Source organism: Carassius auratus, chromosome 19 (assembly GCF_003368295.1).
Source record: "Carassius auratus strain Wakin chromosome 19, ASM336829v1, whole genome shotgun sequence".
Classification (NCBI taxonomy): Eukaryota; Metazoa; Chordata; class Actinopteri; order Cypriniformes; family Cyprinidae; genus Carassius; species Carassius auratus.
The window spans coordinates 6,866,222-6,891,428 of NC_039261.1; the positions used below are offsets into that span (position 1 = coordinate 6,866,222).

At 35.6% G+C, this 25,207-nt stretch overlaps 1 pseudogene; it reads left to right on the plus strand.

The window, feature by feature from the left end:
* LOC113120178 (eukaryotic translation initiation factor 3 subunit H-B-like) overlaps window positions 1–22,043 on the plus strand; it is a 47,214-nt pseudogene extending 25,171 nt beyond the window's left edge.
* The last annotated feature ends 3,164 nt before the right edge of the window (window positions 22,044–25,207 follow it).

Here is a 25,207-nt window from a genome sequence, read left to right on the forward strand (position 1 = left end):
TTTCCTTTCCAAAGCGCTCGGGCAGAAGCGCTCATGAGGCGTCTGTCTTTGCTAAGCAACAATGACGTGCTCTCTCCATGAGACGCGGAAATTTCAGCGAAGGATAAATGGATTTGCAGCTCTAAAAATCGCTTGCAGTAGCTCTGCTACTAAATTTATTTCAAAATTGCAATCCATATACAACTATGATCAGCTGATCCTTCATCTTGGCTGAGCTCTCAACGTTGTTACGGGAAAGGATGAAGCTGATTGGTTGGTTCTTGTCACATGACCCGCGGTGCGCTTGCGGCATTCTGAAAAGTTGAGATGTTTTTACATTTTGCTGTATCTAAAACGTATCGAACCGAACCGAACCGTGACATCAGTGTATCGTATCGAACCGAACCGTGAATTTTGTGAACCGTTACACCCCTAATATATATATATATATATATATATATATATATATATATATATATATATATATATATATATATATATATATATATATATATATAAGGACATATAGTGGAGTTGAGGCCACTAGTGAATTTTTTTTCTGCCGCATCATGTCATCTTTCTAGTATTTGTAGTATATTTCTATACAAAGTTGTGTCCGAAATTTTATATCAATCCAAATAATTCTTTACGGATTATATTACAGTGCTATATTCTCATTATCATTCTATAATACATTACACAAGTCAGAGATTTTGGTGTGTGGTGGCACCCTAGAAACCACTTAGCAATACACTAAAAACCACTCAAAATTTTAGAAACCACAATGCAACACTTAAAAACCTCTTTGAGCATCACAGTGACCAGCACCAGTCACAATCTGTGCAGATCTATTTTCCTTATGCACTTTTGTTTATTTCTGTATTTGTGTTTTGTTTTTGTCATTTCAAGTGGTGTACACTGTTGTTCCAAAAGGCATTCAGAAGTGGTGCTTAAATACATTATTGATTCAGTCCACTCCATTTCAACAGGGACTTGGAGAAGACTAACTGAATCTTACCTGTGTCTAAGCAGATCTTGAGATCTCCTTGAGTTGTTTTAGATTGCCATTTTTATGTCATTTGGGGAGTTTCAAGATCATCTTTCCACGGTGTCTAAATGCATTTAATATCAGAACAGAACCGTGCTATAAATCCTGTCTTTGGATAATGGATAACGGACAGCTGACTGGCAAGTTTTGCCCATCTTCGACAGAACATTAATGATTTTATTTTATTTTTTTCACTCAAAATGTCAGCCTTCTGTCAGTGAGATTAATCCACTTTGACTGGCTGACAGTTCTGTTCCCTTGGTAGATTAACGTAAACTGTATCTTTTCAAACTTCATATCTTCAATTTGACCTTTCATACGGTTGTCAAAACAGCCTTTACTGCCTTTTGTATTTTGGTCTTGCTACAGTGTTTATTGTTTTTGAAGCTTATAGATAGTACCCTGTGTTGAGCAAGTCAGAACACTTTGGTTGGTTTGCTATCTTCAGAAAGACTATCTATGTTTTGTCTTTGGTTCTGTTTCTCTGTAGATCCCATCAAGACAGCCCGGGGTTCTGTGTGCTTGAAAGCCTACAGGTTGTCCCCAAAACTCATGGAGATCTGTAAAGAGAATGACTTCTCAGCAGATGGGTAAGCCTCTAAATCAATGAATTTAATTCAGATGGAGTAATGTGTGGGTGTGTATGTGTGTGAGTGACTTAGTGTATATATATATATATATATATATATAGATAGATAGATAGATAGATAGATAGACAGATAGATAGATAGATAGATAGATAGATAGATAGATAGATAGATAGATAGATAGATAGATAGATAGATCATAATTATTGTTCATATGTGTTCATAATTATTATGTACGTAAGCTGATATTCTGGTTATTTTTTTTCCCCAAGCACATTTTACCAGTTACCAACCACATTAATCTTAATAACTACCAGTCATTTTGTATGTAATAATTTATAAGTGATATATAATTGTTAACAAAGACTGGATGTAAAAAATGCCTTATACCATGGTATGTATAATTATTAAGCAGGTTAAAAATGACTAAATACAAAAGTAGTAATTGTCCGATTCATGTAATTGGAAATTGTAAATGTGCTTAGAAAAAACAAAATGACCAGAATATCAAGTGTGTGTGTGTGTGTGTGTGTGTGTGTGTGTGTATATATATAATTCATATATATGTATATATGTATATTATTCCTAAATGTATTTCTAAAAATCGTTTGTATAACCGTTTTCTAATACTTTTTATTTAACTGTTAAGTTATTATATATTGTTGAAGACAACATCTAGCAGTTTTGTATTGGTGAATGATGGATTGGCTGAGATTCTGGATAAATGGTCCAATCCCTTGTTTACTTCAGTCTCCCTTGTAGTTTGGCCTGAGATATTCTCTTATAATTCTGATCTGGAAAACAAAAACTAAAAACATCTAACAGAAACTGCCTTTTTGAAATCAGTTGACTAATCAGCCTAGAGTGCTTGTCTAATGGATCGATTAGTAATGGAGAAGAGTTGAATTCATCCAATCATTTCATTAGAGTGATTTGTTTACACATTGCCTTCCACTCCCACACTGCAGGAGACACGACAACAAGCAGATCCTAATGAGGGCGTTAAAGTCTGAAACTGATTGGGAGGAAGTAGAAAGGCTGTTCAAAAGAAAGGTAGTGAAAGTAAGCAAACTAGTGATGTTTTTTCTTTATACATAATGAGCAAGCACCTTTTGTCTGTTGATTGGTGTCTGTTGATTTCAGTGTCATGCTGGGTGGCCCGGCCAACTGTGAAATCTGATTGGGCCAATGCTCCTCCAAAATTGGCCATGATTATGTCAAATCGCACAGCTGTTTCACTTTTAATATGGCCTGTAAAAATTGCTTGAAACTTGACATATTGTGCCTAGTTAGGCCACAGTGGTAGCTTGCTGTTATCAAAAATGTGATGTCAATTCTTTGACAGGGGTCACTTCCAGATTCTGAAAATGGATCAATGGATCAGTGACAATGAAAATCTCTTTTCTGTGTGCTCAGGCTGAAGAAGGCTAGCGTGGGTTATGAGAACATGTTCGAGGAGGTGCCCATTGTCATTAAGAAACTCTCATCTCATCAACGTTCTGCTGTGGGAGCTGGAGGACAGATCCACTACTGCAGACAAACACAAGCGCTTGAACCTTTCCAGCAGATTTGACCATACACACATGCATTTCTATAAAAGTGCAGTATTTCCTAATGCGAATGAGGACATGTGTTAATTTAAACTAGTGCTGAGATATTTCATATTATGCTTTCTCACATTAGCAGTAACTTATCTCTGATGAGGACTAATGAAGAGGTCATTGCCGCCCAGGTGATTTGCTCCTAAAGGACATCTGCTTTTAATGGCTTTCATGCCAGACTATCTAAATAAAAGGATTTTGCTAACAGTGAAACTGTTCATTAGATAGTCCTCAGACTTTTAGCTCTTGAACTTGAAGTGAACATTCAAATATGACAGTTCACAAGCAGCTTTACTCCTCATTCTGACAGAAGCTAGACATCTCCTACCTTGATCTGACAGAACAAATGTGGGGATGAATTTAAAGACCCAATTTCTAGGAAGGGTTTTTATTATGTACTAAAACACTATCTGTTTCTAAATTCATCCCTTGTAAGCACCACTGTCACCAAAATGTCAATTCTGCAGGTCATTCTGTCTTCAACAATAACATCCGAAAACATTTGCAGACAGCTATTAAATCATGTTTTGCAGTACTACATTGGTTTCAGTTTGTCTTTGTGAGGACAGCGTTTCAGTAAGATTTAATTTAATGGGGTCATGAACTGCCTTTGTTTTTTATTTTATATTGTTGTCTGAGGTCCACATATAAAGTTTCAGGATCGTCTTTTAGTCTCAATCTTTTTGAAAATCCTGCATCAAATTGTGCCTTGTTCATTAAAGGGGGGGTGAAATGCTCGTTTTCACTCAATATCCTGTTAATCTTGAGTACCTATAGAGTAGTACTGCATCCTTCATAACTCCAAAAAGTCTTTAGTTTTATTATATTCATAAGAGAAAGATAGTCTGTACCGATTTTTCCCGGAAAAACACGACCGGCTGGAGGCGTGACGTGTGGGTGGAGCTAAAGAATCACGAGCGGCAGTAGGCTTTTGGAGGCCGACGCACTAACAAGGAGGCAGAGATATTTTAAGTAGTTTTACTCACCGCCTGCGGTTCCAACACACGAATCGTGACCCTTTGTCGTTGGGATTGCATCATCCTTAAGAAATAAACGATACGCAAATCCGTCGTCAAACTGGGCCTTGACAAGCATCTTCGAAATGCAGGGAACAAACAAAAACACTTGCACAACTCCGTTGATGCTCTGTAAATATAAACTCCATCCACTTGTCCCTTAATGCTGTTTTTTTTTTTGGTAATCTGTGCAGGGTTGTCTTGCCCTGGCAACCAAAAACACACTTCTTTTGTGACTTTTCGCGACCCTCTCGCTCTGATCAGTGAATCGCTCTGATCAGTGAAATGTCTGTGCTCAGCCTCGCTATACGGGAGCGCGCGCTTTTCCGGCAGAAGTGCCCTTAGGACCCATATAAGGAAATTCCGCTCCATCTAACGTCACACAGAGCCATACTCGAAAACAACTTTCCGAAACTTGTGACAAACCGGAAGGAGTAAAAAATACTCCTTCAAACGTACAACTTAATTTTTGAAACTTTGTCCATGTTTAGCATGGGAATCCAACTCTTTAACAGTGTAAAAAACTCAGTATGCATGAAATAGCATTCCACCCCCCCCCCCCCCTTTAAGAAATCCACAGTAAAATGAAGAGAACAAAGGCCGAGTTCTTAATGACGCGGTCTGGAACTTTTGGTTTCTGCGTAGACCTGCCTTTGCCACTCTTGACATTTACGCTACTGCAGTATATTTGTGAATCAGCGGGTTTGGCTAAACTGGCAGTGATGTAGAATCTGTAGGCGGGGCTAAACAGGCAGTGATGTAGAATCTGTAGACGGGGAAAAGCAGGCAGTAATGTAGGATTAGTAGGCAGGGCTAAACTAGCAGTGATGTAGAATCTGTAAGCGGGGTTAAACTGGCACTGATGTAGAATCTGTAGGCGGGGCTAAACTGGCAGTGATGTAGAATCTGTAGGCGGGGCTAAACAGGCAGTGATGTAGGATTAGTAGGCAGAGCTAAACTGGCAGTGATGTAGAATCTGTAGGCGGGGCTAAACAGGCAGTAATGTAGAATCTGTAGGCGGGGCTAAACTGGCAGTGATGTAGAATCTGTAGACGGGGCTAAACAGGCAGTGATGTAGAATCTGTAGGCGGAGAAAAGCAGGCAGTAATGTAGGATTAGTAGGCGGGGCTAAACTAGCAGTGATGTAGAATCTGTAAGTGAGGCTAAACTGGCAGTGATGTAGAATCCGTAGGCAGGGTTAAACTGGCACTGATGTAGAATCTGTAGGCTGGGCTAAACTGGCAGTGATGTAGAATCTGTGGCAATGGCTTACCTGTTATAAAAATATGAAACAATATTTAGCACGGTATTTTTATAACATAAATGTAGCCTTGCTGAGCATATGATAGAACATCAAAATTCCTACAGACCCCAGACTACACTATGGCCCAGTTGTGGCAAAGATTCCTCTGACCCTCTGATCAAAGAGATGGTTATCGTGAAGAACCTGTCTAGGTAACCTTACTATATGTAATTGTAGACCCTGCACTTTTCTGTGACTGTTGACATTGAGGGTTTAATGATGCTCGGTTTGAGTATTCTTGTGTAAACAGATAAGGTCTGTTTTGCATAGGTCATAACAAAGGGCACACTCGCAGCACTTGTTGAATCAGTGCGCATAAGGTCAGGTGGCTAAAACAAGCACTCGATTTGGGGATAATAATTGACACTTTAAATATAGTCTAAATTAGCTTCAACGATAAAATGACAATCCACTCACAGTTTTTGGGAAAGATACAGTACAGGAGATTCAAGCAATTTTGCATGGCTGCCTTTATCTTATTTCGATTTGAGTGTTTTTTAGTAAGGATTGTTTCATTCGGTTTTGCTCCATATAAACAGCTCTTTGGAAGAGAGTGAAATACAACATTGAGAAATAGATGTTAATATGGGCGCTTTGAAGAGGAGCCGGCTCGCTTTATGAATGATCGTTTCCTATAGATCATTGTGCTGGTCAATTTTCTTCTTCAATTCCCCTGTTTGTCATGGTCGGCCCTCAGTGATCTCGCAGATGAGACAATACATCAGACGCTATCAATATTTCACACACTTTTATTATTTCATTTCTTTTCCACTCTCATTTTTTCTTAATTTAAATTCGTCCACCGTTTACAGCTTGCAAGGATCTGCGGGGAAGGGAGGGTGGTTTGAGTTTCCAATTATCATTTTAATCTATTAATTATTTTTGGAGCAGCTATGGTTGAGATGATGCTTTTTGGGACATAAACATTCATTTTTGCCGCTGCTTTCTGAATTGTCAAAGGTCCAAGAGGGGTTTGAAGGTCTCTCTCTGCTGACTAGAAAGGGAATTTTATCTTTTTAATTTGTCTCTCATAATTCGGCCTACCAGATTTGGCTTTTCCAGATGAAAGGAGGAACCTTCGTTGCACTGCTGAGGACTTGAAAGAATACATTCATAATTACCTCCCTCTCTGAAACTGGATGTTCACATGCACTTACACACAGATGCATAAACACCCATGCATCCCGTGTGTAGATTAACCAGTGTTATACATTTTTTAAGTATTAATGTATGTGAATTAAGAAAAAGGATGCATTTTAGATGCTACACAGTATTTTAAACCAAATATGACCTTTTCTTATTCCAGTAGTCCTGTGATGTTATAATTTGATTGGCACAAATAGCATTATAGTGCAAAAGTAGTGTTGGGCAAGTTACTAAAAGTAATCACTAGTTACTTCTCACAAATAGTAAGTGAGTTACATCATTATAAAAGTAGCCAATTACCAGTGAAAGTAACGATTGTGTTACTTTAAAAAAAAAGATGGTCAACTTTGATATAAGATATAACTTTGACATATTTGAGATGCCTCCCGTATTAAATGTGAAATGAATTAAATTGACACTACATAGAATAAATTATTAATTTTAAACATTGTACACTAATACAAAACAACAATTTAAAAATACTAATTTAACACTGAACACTTTTTAACATTTTAGTAGACATTATACCAACTAAGCACAATTTAACTTAAAATTAATAAGTTAGTAAAATAATATTTTGTGGCTGTTTTTGAGACCTCCGTCTTGAATCAGGCATTTAAATAAATGCAGCCTTGCTGAGCAGAAGCAAATTCTTTTAAAAACATTAGAAAATATCACAGATCCCAATTTGAACACTATGTGTGAATGTTATAATAAATGTATTAATAGAGCTGTTTTAATTATTATCATCATTATTGTCTTTTTAATTTTATTTAACAGAACAAAAGTAAAATACTAACTTTTGTGAATGTTGATGGAGCTTTTATTCTGAAGGAAACCCACAGGAAGCCTTCAGTGCTTCTTTTTGTTGACAGCAGCATATTTATAAATTATTCTCATTACTAATTTGGAAAGATGCACGCATCACATTGTCACATACCTTATAAAAATTCATAAAAATATTAGTGTGCAACAGACAAGTAATGCAGTTTCAGTGTAGATTTCCTTCACGGTTTGTACTTTGAACCCTGGCTAACGAGCTCATGCAGCACTGTTTGAACATGCAATTCTTGCGTGATTTACAAAACATAATGCTCTGCAGTGTATTTAATCGTTTAAGGCCATTTCACAATTTGAATCATCATATAGTAACCAGCAACAACCACCCCTTCCTCTTTACATCAAAGACTTGTGAAACAGTACTAAATGGTCTCCCGCTGTTGGTGCTTGTACTGATTTTTGCGTCTTTCTCTGAAAGTTTTAAATGCTTCCACAATACCGTCATGTTTGCTGCGTTTGTGCGTGCCACTATTTGAAAGCATCATGTCATTGTTCGGTACAATTTATGTCTTTTTGATATTTTTGGCCAAATGATTTAGACTGCCGAACATTTGGTGGATCCCTAGTAACTATGTCATCGCGTCGCTATTTCATTGATTTCGCTATATGACACTTTTTTTTATCATGTAAAAATGTATATCAGAGTTATTTAATAAATATTTGGAATATCACATTCTTGTTATTAAATACTTTTTGTTTACAATCTTCAAAGGTTTGCTATTATGCTTTTTTTTATTTTATATATAACCAATCACAACACAGACTGGCGCAGGTAACCAATCGCAGTGCATTTCATATTTCAGAAGACGGGCCTTCATTTGATGCAGGAACTATTCAGGGGAGAGAGCTGTTGTAACAATGTCAAATAAGTTGGAAAAAAAAGTGTTTTTCGAACAACCTATTATGAGAGCCTGTTCTATTACACCTCCAAAACAAAATCAAGAACTTTATAAAAGAGCATAATAGGAAAAATTTTTAAGGAAATCATCAATGTGTATTAAAGTTATGCTGCAAATGACATATATAAAAAAACTAGACAGTTTTGCATATAATTTTTTTATTAATTGTTGCAAAATTTCATAATTCTGACAGCCCTAATTGTATACTTGAATAGTTGAGAATAATTTGAATTTGTTTTTTTTTGTTATTAATGTTTTTATCTCTGTGACGGTGTCAACAAACTGCATACCTGCCATCCATGTTTATAAACACGTTTCTCTCTCTTTTTTTAAAAAAATCAGTAAATCACATGAATTTCATATATTTTTGCTCCAGTTTTTTCCCCTTTGTCTTTTCTTTTAATGACTCTAGCTTCTCTCTCTCTCTTTGGACATGATTTGCTCTTTCTTTAAGCACCAAAATACCAGAAACACTCACAGACAAGGCGGATTTATCTGTGGCTTTTCTGTTTCGTTATTTTTCCTGATTTCTTTTTTTGTCTCTCCCTCCCACCCTCCCTCCCTCCGTCGGGTTCTCCACATCTGTTTAAGTTATCTCTTTGCAGTCTGGTGTTACCCTAGAAACCAAAGCAAACACTGAACCACTGCAGCCTTACTAACACAATACCTCCCTGTCTTTCTCTCTCTCTCCTTCTCTTACTCTCTCCCATCCTTCCCAGCAGGCTCACCCCTCATCTGGGGGCGAAATTGAATTGATTTTTTTTCTTTAGCTAAATGAAAAAAGAATTATGAGTTTTACAGTATTTTGGCGTGAGGATGTGATTTGGGTGGGTGTGTGAGAATCTGTAAGTCTGGGGCGGCAACAGACCCAATTTAAAATGAGCTCAACCCTCTGGTGGGTCCAGTGCTAACCCTTCTCTATTCCTTTTATTATTTTCCTCTCTTTTCCTCTACCTTTTCTCATGTTCTTGGCACCCTGGTTCTCTGGCTCCCTTAAATAGTGTGTTTGTGTGTGTTGCAGTCCAGATCCACATCCATGTCTTTAGTTACCACAGTGATTTAGACTCATATACAGTGTGTGTGTGTGTGTATATATCACCTCCCAGATATATATATTTAGATATATATATCTCTTTGTTTCACAAAGCTTGGATACTCAAGCTGGGCAGGAGCTACTTAATCTGAAAACAAAATCAGCCCCCTTGGGTTGAGGCGAATCCATCATGGCTGTCAATAGAGTGGTGTTAGACTTCCATCTGGCCTGAATGTGGCTCCCCAAACCACTAAACTCCATGATCCACTGTCCCAGAGCACTCTGGTGGACTTCATTGACTCAATGATCTGGACACATCATTGGAATCTGTTTGGCCTCAAGTCTCTCTTTAATTGGCCAGGAAAGAGAGTGGGCGCCTCTGATCATTTCCTCTATATAAATCTAACCAATCGTCACTCTGGTTGATTCCAGTAATGCAAGATCGCTGTTGCTTTTGTAGAATAAGAGGGGTATCTGTGAGCTCAGTGTTTTTGAGCTTATCCTTACCAGACATGACGCCATAATGCAGTGAGTGATAAAAGCTATCTCTTTTGTTTTTATCTGTGGTGTTGTCTTACCGTATTCTCCTTTTGTTAGTCACTTTTTTTTTTTTACCGGCAAGACTTATTTTCTTTTGTGAATCACACAATGAGAAATATGGAAGAATACACTGGTTGCTTTTTTTCTCTCTCTATGCAATTACAATGAAACAGGAATGGTTCAATCTTCAAAAAGGACACCAAATCCCTTGAGATTTGTATTTTATTATTTTGTATAAATTTAGTTGTGTTTTTTTATTTAGTTTATTTTATGTTCATGTCACCTAACATTTAGTCTTAAAAATGTATAGAATAGTCAAAATCATTCCTTTTTTTTTTTTTAAAACACCCCAAAATATAAGTTGTTATTTGATCTTCTCCTCCAATGAGCTGTTAACTGATGCAGCTAGATCACAGAGTGAGCTGAACTCAAAAACCGGATCGGTCCAAATCTTAAATCATTAATTTTGTGAACCGAATCAACCAATTCATTGAGATCTGACTAAAATAAAATACAACAAAGTTCCTAAATCAGGCATGCTAGTTATGTTGGAAGTCAAGATTAAATAAAATGCATGTTTTATAGATTCAAAATACTTTTTTTATTATTATACTGGCGAGAAGTAACTAATATTATTTTAAATTAAAAATGCTTTTTGTTCCATAAATGAAATTTAGTGATCCAGTTTGAAACAACATTAGGGTGAGTAAATATGAGTTTTCTTTTTTGGGATGAACCATGCCTTAATATATTGTTTCTTTTTAGTGTAGACAGACTAATTATGTGACGCTCGTCTTGTCTTGTCAGAATAAATTGTCTGTTTCGGTGCGGACTGACAAATTGCTTGTCATGTCACGTCTGGATACTGTGTCAACCCTGTCTCTCTAAAATCTGTTGCTTTGTTGTAAAAGTTTTCATGGTTAATCAGGACGTCTCATCGTCTGTGACACATTAGTGTCATGTGTTAAGATAAGTTCTTTAGACTGACTTATGCTGGTTTCTTGTTTTTTTTGGCCAGCTTGTGCTGTGTTATGCTGTGGTGGTTTACGATGACTCCAGATGACCCGAACCTTCCGTCAATAGTGCTCCGAAATAGGATGGTGTGATTTTAATGAGTCACCTTTCTCCTGCGGTTCAGCTTTTACTGGGACACCACGTTCCCCAGTCTGACGCTCACCTCATGCGACTGCTTCACTGACAGGGTCCACTTACCGTCATGGATGGTGTTTTCTTTCCTAATCAAATAATAGATAAACAACTTCCAACTGTCTTTTTAGGGGGATGTTAATATTCACTGAGTCATTTGAGACTGCAGTCACTGGCGGTTTATTCATGAAGCCCATTTTAGATCAACAGAGTTTTGTTTTGATTTGTTTGTGTGAGTTTCAGACAGAGCCAGAAACAGAAATGGTGAAGTGTTAATAAATATGTTAATGAAAGCCAGGAGATGCAGATGGGGGGTGTAAGTCTATCTGTGTTACTGAGCTTTTGCTGGGTTTGTGGCTTTACTCAGCTTCAATTTAGGGACAAAGCTGTTCCCAGAACATAGCTAAATCTTGACGTTTTTTTTTTCATGATTAGTTTTATAGAAACTACGCTTCCAGACAAAGGTTTTTCAGTAAGATTTTTTTATGTTTCTTTAGAAACATTTATTATTATTATTATTATTATTATTATTATTATTATTATTATTATTATTATTATTATCAATATTTAAAACCATTGAGTAATTTTTTTCTGGATTCTTTGATGCATAGAAAGTTCCAAAGATCAGCATTTATCTGAAATAAAAAGAAAAAATTATAGAAATTGATACATTTAGCAAGGATGCTTTAAATTGATCAAAAGTGATGCTAAAGACATGTAGAATGCTACAAGGGATTTCTATTTCAGATAAATACTGTTCTTCTGCACATTCTATTCATCAAAGAAACCTGAAAAAATGAAACTAAACTGTTTTCAACATAATAATAATAATAATAATAATAATAATAATAATAAATGTTTTTAGAGCAGCATATCAGAATATTAGAATGATCTCTGAAGGAACCTGTGACTGGAGCAATGATGCTTACAATTCAGCTTTGAAATCACAGGTTATATAGAAAAAAAGTTATTTTAAATAGTAAAAATAATTCAAAAATGTACTGTTTTGCTGCTTTTTGAATCAAATAAATGCAGGCCTGGTGAGCAGAAGAGACTTGTGTGTTTTTGAACGCATGTTGCAGGTGTGTGTCTTGTATGTATGTATATATATACAGTAAGAGTGTGTGTGTGTGTGTGAGAGATTCAGATAGCGGGACAGGGAAAGATCCATAGAGCTCATTGGACTCTGAATAATGAGGTGCATGGTAAAAGATGGAGGTCATACAGGGATGCTTGCCCTCATTCATCAGAGCTGGCGCGCCTCCACAGAAAGACTCTTCAGAAACATTAAAAACTGCTTCCAGGGCCACACACACACATTCCCTCTTTCTCTTTTCTGTCTTTTAGACTCCACAAGCTTGCTTTGTTGCCAAACTTGCAGAGCCAGCAAACTATATAACTTGCCCTGTAGGGGCAGTAAAAAAAAAAAAAAAATCTGTGTATGTGTTTTTTTTTTTTTTTTTTTTTTGCTGTTCGGAGTCTAGTTAAGCTGTGGTTTACGGTACAATCTTCTCGTTAAATATACAGTGAGCAGATTCCCTAAAGTTGTGTCGTCTTTTTTGCTCACTGCCGTTTTTACGGTCATCAGTCCTAATCTGGATTTGTGTTCCTTTGAAATCCACAGTCTTCTGGGTCTTGTTCTCTGTGTTTTGGAAATGTAGCGGAGGGTGCGTCTACGGTTTGCCGCTGCACTTCTGGAGTGTCACAACATCGTATATCAACTGTAAATCAACATTTGGCTAAGGAGTTGAGTTTAGGTTTTGTAAAACATTTTATTTTAGTACGCAGTAAGTTTGCTTCCTGTCATGTCACCTATTAACAGACCCATTTTGCCATTCATTTGTTGAACCGATACTAAAGCCACACAGTCCATTATAATATATTGGTCGATATTAAGGATGTTTTTAATTTAATTAATGTTGGCTGATATTGGATATTTAAGTATTAACTTAAATATTGCTAAACTATTAGTTAATCATTTCATAAGAATTTTAAATGTAATCTTTAGAAAATCTGATGAATTTATAACCATTAATATGAATTATTATCCAATTATACCCTAATATACATTTTTCAGAGTGTACTTTATAATGTTTAAACTTTATTTTCCACAAAGTAATATTAAGTAATAAAGTTTATTAAGCTGTTCCAGGCTTGTTGACCAGGTCATACAGTAAAGCTGGTTTGTTGGTCCAAGATCTTCTAGCTTGAACTGAGTAATCACCGATTTGGAGAAGTTGCAGACCTTGTTCCAAAAGACTAATCTGGTTTTATCTGGATTTTTCCAGCAGCTAATGAGAGATTTCTTTCTAGTGCACATAGACCTTACAAGATGACTTGTTGTTAAGATAAATCTCTGTGTGGATGTGCACCAAGGGTATACATGTTCATGCATGATAGAGAGCTGCTCCTGATTTGTCCGGACCCCCGGGATCTCACTTCTCCCACATACGTCCTGCATTTTTCTTCAAGATTAATGGAACATGCTGGCGAGGCTAATTTGTTGTTAATAGGGTTCACCACGAACAGATAAACTGCTTTTGAAAGACATTTTCCCAAGCCTCGGTCCTACGGGCTGCTGTCCTGTTATAAAATATGGATATCATTCTACTAGTTACAGTGGGGACCCGTTTTGCATATCGCATGATACATGCAAATGATCTTGATGTATGCGGAGCGGGATGAATTATTAATGAGCAGTCCGTGTTATCTGCTTTTTTTCAATTCTGTGTTACTCTGTTGATGGCTAGGATGTGCTTTGATCATTTGACTTTCCCATAAGATTTCGATCTCTTGGCCAAGATACTGGCAGAGTTTTACATTTCTAATCCAAGCATTCTGAAATTTGGTGCGAGCAAAAAAATATTTTTATTCGCTAGCAGTGAAAAAACTCATCATGTTTGAAGGCTGTTTAGATTTACTGCTGCTCAGACATTTGCGTTCCTTAAGATTTTTCAAATATATCAAAATAGAAAACATTTATTTTTCATCTGGTATTTTAATACATATTTAGTGAGTATAAGAGTCTTCATTCAATTTTTAAATGGTAATATGTTTGTAATTAAGACAAGTATTAATATATATATAATTTATTTTTTAATGTGACCTTGCTAAAAAATGACATCTATATAAAAGTAAGAATTAGTCAGCTTCTCTTCTGGTTTACCTGAGTTTCTCCATGTTATTCATAAAATGCATTTATTTTTGCGTACTGTAAGACACTATGAAGAAGCATTCACTAATTAACAAGCAATCAAATGCACATTCATTATTTCCATTATTCAAAGGTCTTAACCTCGTCATTTCTCTGCAGCACTCATCTGAAGAAGAGCCTGCAGATGCTGATGGACCGCGTGGACGACATGAGTCAGGACACTGTCAAGAACAACAGCTACAGCCGCAGTCTCAGCGAGCGGCAGCAACAGAAACATCAGGTAATCCATCAAACGGCTACACCTGTCTTCTCCTCTAGAGATTTCCCCACACGCTTTCTGAATAATACCTCAAATCATCCAGCTTGTTGAGAGAAGGTGTGCTCTTTCTTTCAAGTGATCAGATTTTCACTTAGCAGATGGTAGAAGGAACAAGAGCAATATCTTGGGGCCAGAATATTGCAGGGACGTGGGCTGTGGACCATTGTGACATTGGGAGATGCTTTGATGTGCTTGTGGGATGAGAGCTATCATAAGCATGTAAATGCTAGTTACTGTTAATGGTAGCTTTGCTCATGGGGAAAACAGGTTGTCACCGCAAAGATCACAATAAGGGGCTTGCGCTGAATGAGCGTCTGACGCGGCTTGATGTTTCACTCTTGACGTTCTGCTCTGTAAGATATAATTATAATACAGTTGTAATTGATGAAACGGTGTAAGTCAAAACCCAGGAATTAGCTCTGAGGCGGTAATCAAAGCTTTGTTTCAAAAACACAGGGTGCACTTTGGAGGGTTGGTATGGTTTTTTAGCAATGAAAGATCTTACTCTTAAATAAGTGTTTATTTGTTCATTCATGGTGTAGACTGTAGAAAGTGTGATTCCCAGAAAAAAAGACAAAAGATTGTTAATTTTTGCATTAAGAGATCAAATAGTATTTAAAGGTTGTTTTTACACATCTCTCCTGTAATTTCTACATTTAAAAAATAATTGTTCTTTTTATAATCAACCTTAATGATAATAATTATAATGTTTCTTAAACACCAAATCAGCATATAATTCAGATTTCTTAAGGGGTCATGTGAGATTGAAGACTGGAGTAACGGATGCTAAAAATGTGTCAGTTGCTATAGCAGGAATAAGGTACATTAGAAAATAGATAAAAAAAAAACGGATATAAAAAATAATATTTTTTATATTTTTTAAAGATTTTACAGTATTTTTGTTCAAATACAGCCTTAGTGAGCATAACTGTAAGTGTCATAATAATTAGACATTATAATTTCTAATTATAAGTTTAAATTTGAATTGAATTAAAAACCACTCATTTATGAATGGTTTTGTGTATATAGTCAGAATCTGGCACACGTAAGGACATCATGTACTGAAAATAAGATGATTTTTACTAACAAAAACATAGTGGTCCAACAAATAGTTTTTATTCTCTCAATGCAGAGTTTTAGGGTGAAGTATGGCCTTGATGTTTCTTCATAAGGTTCATCCAAGTTCAAGAGTTTTCGTTCATTTTCATTTTCAAATATTAGGCTGCAAATCTTCCTATTCATGCGAGAGTGTCTGGGATTTTTGTGCCACGCAGCCAGCCAAGGCACTGACTCTATAAAGTCAGTGAAGTTAAAAGAGATTTATTGAGTGGCTGTGTATCAAGGTCTGTATGAGACGGGAGAGGCGAGGTGGTAATGGCCTTCTTCAGTGCTGGACTCTGTTGCCATGAGCTTTGTGATTGATTGAAGTACATGTGACCTCCCAAATTCCCCTGATACTGTAATGACATAGTGATTCTCTCATTATTTACTCATTTCTTTAAATCTAACACCTGATGCAGAAAATGTGATTGATTACAAGAAGGCACAAAGGACACAATGCACTTGCATTATCAGTGATTAGTTGAATAATTACTCAGATTTTTTTTACTTTTTCATTCTTCATCCTTTTTAGACAGCTCCTTCACAACACAGTCATCAGTGTCTTTTGTTCCAGCTGTCATCTTCCACTTCTTTTAAATACTCTGCCACCTCTCCTGGCCTGACATTGCCGTCTTAATCAAGATTTCAAGTTCAGAATAACTGTTTGTTCTTCATCCCTCTACAGTACATTCAGAGACGTGCGGAGACAGAGTCGAGGAGAGCCTCTGCTTCCTGAGGAAGACCTGAGAAAGATGTTCAAGCCTCCTCAGCCGCCTCCACGAATGGACACCCTGCTCATTGCTAGTATGTCATCTTTCCTGCAAGCATTTGATATTATAAATAATTAGGGCTGGTAATTTAATTAGATTGATTAATTATAGAGAAAAATAACGTGTTATAATTATTAATGCATTTAATGCACTTGTCCCGCGCCAGACCTATATGGATCATCTGCCATTTCATACAGCCGATTGATGACTAATATGAGGCAGGGCAACAACTCAGTGCATGATGGAGCCTAGAAAATATACCTAAAATTCAAGATATGGGGCAAAATTCCCCTGTTTGAAATTTTGTCTCATATTTCTATCACATAGATAAGAAATATCACACGAGCTGTAGGCTAAGTGCAAAATCACACGAGTGCAACTGTGATACTCATCTTAAACAACAGTACATTAAGAAGTTAATATTGTGTTATTTTACACAATGTTGTCCGTTTTGCTCAATTTGCCAACCAAAATATAAAGACAAATCAGAACTGTTCATCCCCGAGCAACCCACAGCAGCATTTAATTTCTTAATCCAGGTTTTGAACGAATTAGTCACGTTGGCTTTGAAGTGGTGCTGTTCGGTGTTTGACATCAAAGTACCGTGAGAGTGATTCAAAAGCACAAGGAGTCGTCTGCTCTCTAAAGCTCTTGTGGTTCTTTGATGTCACGCACCGATCTGTCTGATGGTGACTGATTCAAGTCGAACAAGCCTAATGATTCAATGAACCATTTATAAAGAACCATTTACTTCACTCCTTAATGAATCAGCCATTTAAACGAATCAAATGAATGAATAAATGACTCGATGACTTAATCATTAAGACATTTACCACAATTTACTGGCAGTTTTAATTTATTATTTGGAGTAACATTTCATTAAAGAAAGGATTTCATATTTTCATAGTAATAATAATAAAACTAAGAAAATAAATTAAAGTTATATTTCACCGAAACAAAAATAATTCTGTCATCATTTTCTAACATTGTCCAAAAGAGTAGGCTATATGCACAAATTTTTATCAAACAAATTATTTCTTGCCGAACCTACTTTTTGTAATCTCTGTTTGATCCTTTGCACAATGACTTTAAATTATAATTTCAGAGTAATTTCCCGAATTTGATGTGCGATTAATTAGATTAATTAATCCCCACATCATGTAATTAATTAGATTAAAAATTTGAATCACTTTCCAGCCCTATAAATGATATATCATATATTTTATCATATGCATCATTACACACACACACACACACACACACACACACACACACACACACACACACATAATATTATTATTGTTATTAAACACACACACACACACACACACACACAAATATGATATAAACATCAGCGAGAACACCTAATTGCATAATTTTGCTCAATTTTCCTATCAAGTATGAGTCTCTTCGTTATTGTACTATATGAGCCATAAAAACCTTAAATATGACGCTTAACAAAAAACACATGCAAACTTTTTTAATCTAAAAGTTCAAGATGGTTCAATTAAAAATCGAACCGTTATTTCATATCAGTTTGTCAGGCTTTCCAGTGTAAGTAGAAATATGTAATGTTTACACATTATAAGTTGTGTTTACAAGCTTTAAGTGGATGATTAGTGTCTGCTCAGTAATGGAAGCCAAATCTCTGCTCTTGAGCGATGTAAGACATCCCAACACAGCGCTAGCCGTCTCCTCCTCATTTCATCTCATTTGGATCTGAAAAGATTTGGACTTGTCCCTTTTTCTGTCCTGTGGAGTTGAGATGGAAGGGAGGAGAGGTAATTTATGAGGAACATTACAGAGGCCTTGCCGGGGATTGATTTAAAGCAATTGTTTCTAACTTGTTATGGAGGTAGTATATTATAGATCAGCCGCTGTCTGAGAGAAAATAGCTGGAGGAGGGTGATATGTCTGTCATGTCATCTTGTACCCTGAACTGCTGGACTCTTTGTTATGTAACTCTAGAGTCATGCTGTTTACTCAGCAACACATGGTTTCAGATTTTGAATGTTCAGCCTTTGAAAAGGATTATATTTTGGGGCATTTTTGAAATCAAACAAAATATAATTTTTTGATAATAAATAATTGACAATGAGTAGTTTACTTTTTTAAGTTTATTTGTCAAATATTTGGATTTTGAAGTGCACAATAGTTGACATGACATGAAACACATATTGCAACTAATTTTTGAAGTGAAGTATGATTTATATAATATGAATAATTGCAATTGTGCAATTTAAAATGTAAAATATTGTATTTACTTTTTATATATTTACTACCATTTTATTGTCTAAGTATGTATAAAAATAGTACACCAATAATTTACTTATTTACTTAATTTACTTAATATATATATATATTAGGGCTGGGCAAGTTAACGTGTTATTATCGTGTTAACACTTAAATCGGTTAATGCCGATAATTATTTTATTGTGCAATAACACCGTTTTTTTTATTGTTATTATGAAAGTCCATTGCTCACTGGCTCTGAAATACACATACAAACAAATCATGGGTCACAGGACAGGATGCTCCCGATCAAATTATTTAGGCTAAGCATCAACATTCACAAACCACTGTCCACTGTTATTTTTCACAGAAAAGAATGCAACGAACTCGTAATCATGGCTTCATAAATGGGAAATAGGAAGTTTCCGATAACACGTGAAGACAGCAGAGAAGCGCTTGCTCGGCACAGGGGAGTGCATTGTTTTGTTAACTTTGTGGTTTATTATTTTGAGTCGTAAGTGACGTGGTAACACACGGCCCTCTCACAATATATAGCTTTATACATTTATTGCTTTTGCTGCTCAGAAATATTCACGCAATCTCGCAGCACATTGATGGATTGAAGATCTGCGGTCCGGTGCGGTTAGCGCTCACAATCACTGATCTATATATAACTGAACCACACTCTTGCCCACCTCTTTCAACCAGGGACTGCTAAATAAAGCGATCACACTAGTCAAACGAACCAGGCTTTGAGAGTTAAGATTGCCTAGTGTGAGCACACCTTAATTATTCTCCCGTATCTCTACCCGCCCATCAAGAGTTGTCCTGCGACACACTCTGCTGCGTTGGGTCCCGCGATCGTGCAGGTCTTTACTCGGAAGATGCCTGTTATAATGTTATGATCGAGGCTCTGGACTCTGAGCATAACTTGTTTTTCTATAACAAACTATAAAATGTTAATGTCCTGGCAGTGACAAATAGCTTGCTTTATATTTCATTTAATTACATTATTGTTATAAGTTAAGATTTACAATAAATATTTTAACTGCTACTATGTAAAAGGAATACTGCTGTAAAAAAGTCCCTTATTTGTTAAGTGTTTACAAACCAAATGTTATTGCACTTTTGTTCATATAGCAGTACTTTTAAATGAAAAAAGTGCACAATACAATACTTTTGAACGCATTATTAGTTTTGTACATAACAATTAACACTAGGCGTGATTTAAAAAAATTGAATCATTGCCCAGCACTAATATATATGTATATGTATATATTCTGATTATGGATCGCCATACTTGGCTGTATGTCACTTTATATGTATATGTATATGTATATGTATATGCATATGTATAATTTACACTGCTGTAGGTCAGACTCAGGCCTAAAACCAAACTTAACAGAAGTCAGCTGTAACATTTAACATCAAGATCAGAAGAGATGCAGATAAAATGGCATCAAGTAAGAGTATTTGTTTCCATGAGCAGCTCTTTGTAGTGCTGTGGAGTCAGGGCTTGATCTAGGGCTGAATTAGAAGCTTACAGGTGCCGTGGAAGGGAGCACCTCATCTCACACCATTTCTTAAGGTCTTTTAAACTCCAAACTCCTCGGTGGCATGAGCAGCAGCGCTGCCAAGCGGAAAGACAATCACCTAAGAGCTCGATGGCCAGCCTTCAGTACATAATGGAGTACATTAACTGAGCCAGTTCAGCAGGCAGCCTGCCTCTGTTTCTGTTTCTCTCGCTATGTCTGTATTCTGCACCTTCTTCAACTCCCTCGAGATTTCTTTCTTTCTCACTGTCTCATGCCATAAACTACAATGTTTTTGCCCTGAATTTTATAGTTCTATTTTTTTTCTTTAGGTCTACTCAACACATACTGCCAAGCCAACAAGGAGTTCACATCTCTAAACCTCGGCAAGCTTTTCATGGCCGAAGCTCTTCAAAGAACAAGCAGTTAGACTTAAGCCACCTAAATTGTCCTATGATTGGACAAGAGTCACCAGTTCTGTTTTTATTATTATTATTTTTTTTATTTATGGTTTTTTGTGCAATGTTTTAATACAACGTTCCATTGGTTTTATATTTTTGATTTAACATTACTAGGCCAAAACATATACTTATAAGTATTTCAATTCCTATCAGACAGGTCATTTTATTTAAGCATGTACAATATAAATGCATATTATGCATATCAGCATGATTATTTGATAATAAATTGGATTGTGTTCACTTTCCAAATGCTCATTTAAGAGAGCCATATGCCATTCTTCTTGCTTGATTGATTTTTTTTTTATTTTTTATTTTTTTATGTTTGTGTTTCATATTTGTACAGGAACAAGTTATATCAGCAGGGGAGTCTTGAAGTCTTTTTGCCAGCCTGTGACAGATTTTTCTTTCCTAAAATTATTTGGTCAGAAATCTCAGTCTAATTATGTTATATTGGAAAGGAGCAATTTAGAGATCAAAACAGTCAATTTGTACAAGCCATTGTGTTCCTTTAGCCAAATATGGATGAGAACAGTTGTAATTAGAGTACAGCACTGTAACTCTGCCCCCTTCCCTGTCAGTTTACACCAGGAGTCTGCTGCTGGACATTAATTTCAGCCCACTGTTCCCTGTAGTCGAGTGACACTGGGGTCTGCATGACGTTTGCCGCCCACCACCTCTCCATAGTCCACCCACAAGCTTCCAGCTACAGTCATTAGCCTTTGCAGAATGTATTTTTAAATGTATTCCCACTTCACTTCAGGTGATTAAAGCAGATAAACCATGACAATAAAACTCTTGAACTTCAGCCGCCCTGATGGATGATTGCAAAGAGTTTGAGTCGTAATTGCAGCGATGAGCTTTTGACATAACACGACGTGCCCAGCCTTTCAAAGAGGAGTGCGCCATTAAAATCCAGCTGCTTGAAAAGAAAAATAAAATGCAAAAAAGTTCTAGTTTTGAATGTCCTTTTCTACTTATAGATACATTCCTATCACTATTCGCAGGTGAATTAAAGTAATTACTGTACAGACCTTATGCCCTTGTAATTAAATACTATATCCTGTCATGATGGAAATTATTTCATTTTACCGAATCAGGAAGGATTTTGCTTATTGAAGTAAAAGAGAGTTGAAAATGACATAAATACCAGCAGTGTTCATCTTTAATAGAAAAAGATAAGTCAGAGGTCTCATAACTGATGTCTTTTCAGGCACCTAAAGTACTAAAGTATATTTTAAAAGTCTGACTTATTTCAGGGACATTACATTTAAAGGAAAAATATTCAATGTTATATAATGTAATGATATTTTATAATATAATATTGATGTATTCAACCTTAAAGGGGTCATATGTAGTTGCTAAAACAAACATTATTTTGTGTATTTGGTGTAATGAAATGTGTTTATGCGATTTAAGGTTCAAAACACATTTTCCACATACTGTACATTATTGTTTTCTCCTCTATGCCCCGCCTTTCTGAAACAGTGAGGTGTTTGCTGATTGGCCAGCTATCCAGTGCATTGTGATTGGCCAAATGCCTCAAGTGTGTGACGGAAATGTTATGCCCTCTTAACATATTGTGACTGTGATACCGTCTCTTAGCAGGGTGAGACAAAAACAATAAAACCCATTATAAACGATGAATTTGTCGCATCCAGTGGGGAAAGAATTACTGAATATAATGACTTATACTGTCTTTTTACGCGTTGCATTGTGTATTGTGCTGTGTAAACATAAAACATGTCTGAATTTGTGATCGGAGAAACCAAGCGCTGCTTAAATCACGCTTGAATCATCAGTGGCAAATCCTTTAAATATGTAAACATACTTACAGAATATACGTCAGAAGCGCTAGACTGTCTAGACATAACGTAGTGGATATCGTCCTCTTTTGGAAGGCCAACCTAAGAAGTTTTGCTTTCACAATAAAAAACACAACACCTCCTCGACATGGCGGCAGTGGCAACAACAATACTACAGCGAGAAAAAAAGTTATAACTTCTTTCTTTGCGTGAACATTTGGGTGGTGTTATGCAAATGTTCTGCACACAGTGACGTAGACGTGGGGGCGTGTTAGAACGAGCTGTTTTAGGAGGGACTTGACAACTCTTAACTTTTAGAAAGAATATCTCTTTGGATTTGAGACTTTAGTCTTTTCAACTTTACAGATCTTTTTTATGCACCAAGAGCTTGTAACTCTCCAACGAGAAATACATTTTTTTTTTATCGCATCAACCCCTTTAAATGCTCGTCTTAGAATTAATTTTGGCTATAATTATATATTATCACATATAATATTGATATTATGCTTATATTTTTGATCTTATATACTTTAGATTAGTACAATTCACTCAGAAAGAGGATTTCAGATTTTGAAATTTGCTTTCAAATCTATAAAAAATTCTATATAATTGTTTATATAATGTAAATAACCCCATGTTTTTCTTCCATAAATGCTTGTTTTAAAATGTTGAACACAGACACACATTTATATATATATATATATATATATATATATATATATATATATATATATATATATATATATATATATATATATATATATATATATATATATATATATATATATATATATATATATATATATATATATATATATATATGCCATTATCTTAAAATTGTTATATTAAATACTGTAGATAAAAAAAAAAACTTTTGAAACAAAATCAAACATTTTCCAGGATCAGAGCCGTTCTCAATCTTTAGAAGACAAATTCCATGTTTTTCTTCCATAAATGCTTATTTCAGTATTCATTTGATGTTTTCCAGTTATACAAGTCTAACTTTTGTATGGGAATTGATATCTTCCCAGATTTAACCTACTTCAGGATTTCAGTCCATTTAAAGGCCAGTTGTTTTTCCCTGACGGTTAATCTAGAGTTTAGCTAAACTGACTCCTCACAGGTGATGAGCTGTGTTTGAATTGCAATAATGGAGGGATGAATTTCTCCCTAAAGCCTCATTGATCTGTGTGTGTGTGTGTGTGTGTGAGCGAGCGGGCAGCTTAGAAGACATTGATTTGAGAAGCAGTAGTAGCGGGGTTGGCTCATTAGGAGCTTTCTTTGAACACTTTCATTGTGTTTGTTTTAGGCTGGTAAGCCAGAGGTGCTACAGCTTTTGTTCTATTATTGATGAAGTCCCACTTGTTTCCACACTTTTTGAGGACGTTGCTCTACACAAGCCAGCAGAAGTTGTTGTTTGATGTTTGTTTTAGTTGCACCTGTTTTTAAAGATGCCTGTGCTTCAATTAAACAGTTCCTGGCACTTTTTAGGAATACACTGTGGTGTCCCACTAGCACAACTTCTTTTAAGCATTTTTTACGGGATTGGTTAGAGGCACTATAATGTACCAAAATGTACTTAGTATAGGCAGTAGAAAGTTATAAACAAATATAAAGTGGCCCTTTTCTTTTATAAAAAATATTTAAGATGTTAATTAAGAAAAAATTAATAGCTGTTATTTTGAAAACAACTTTTTTTAAAATTACTTAATTACAAAAAGTAAACTTTAAGATTCCATTTTAAAAACTATAGAATAAAACAAAATGTAACTACATATATATATATATATATATATATATATATATATATATATATATATATATATATATATACAGGAAATTATTGGCTAATAAATTCGGATGCAACAATACTATGCTTATGTTAACCAATGCTTCAATATGCTTGGAAAATGTTCTTTTTGTCAGGTGTTTCTCATTAAGGTAATTTTAAACTTGTTACGTGAATTTAACAAATTATGTGTGCTCGTAAATGTCATTTCCCATTAATTGAGTGCTTGTTATCGGAGAACACCTGCATTTAATAACCCACTATTAAAAGACCTTATTATTTAAAATCAAATAACATAGAAAAAGAAAAGCCCTCAATAGCCTTGAAATAGTAGCGGGCTGAATACAGACTAAGGTCAGAATTCATGGTCTATGATAAATAATTGCAAATGCTATTAACAAGAAACCCATTTAAACTCTTACTAATAGTGCACTCACTATAAATTGATACAGTAATGCTAAATGACTCCCAGTCAACCCTGCAGATATTTCTACTGTTAATTCATTAGAGCTCGTCCTCTGCATTGCCGCTGCTGCCCTCCTTTTATTGACATGTCAGTGACAGATTCTGTCTATCTATGTGGTTTTATTTTTTTGTCCCCTGTTCCCTGCCTTCATATGTGCTTCACATTAATAAATGTGTTCTAATGTGTTTGTGAAGTAAAGTTGTAATCAAACCTGTCAACACCTGCAGTTGTTGATCAGATAATTTATTAGTCATTTGTGTTTTCCTCAACAACTCAATATATTTTAAATGCAATTTTCTACAACTTTCAGAAAGCTGAATGTACTTTATAGTTCAATTAAAAATAAAAAAAATCCAGTGGTTTTCAAATGATCTCGCAGACTCTTGTCTTAATTTTCCTGAAATTCTCTCTCATGTCTGTGTGTGTGAGTAAAACCAAAATTC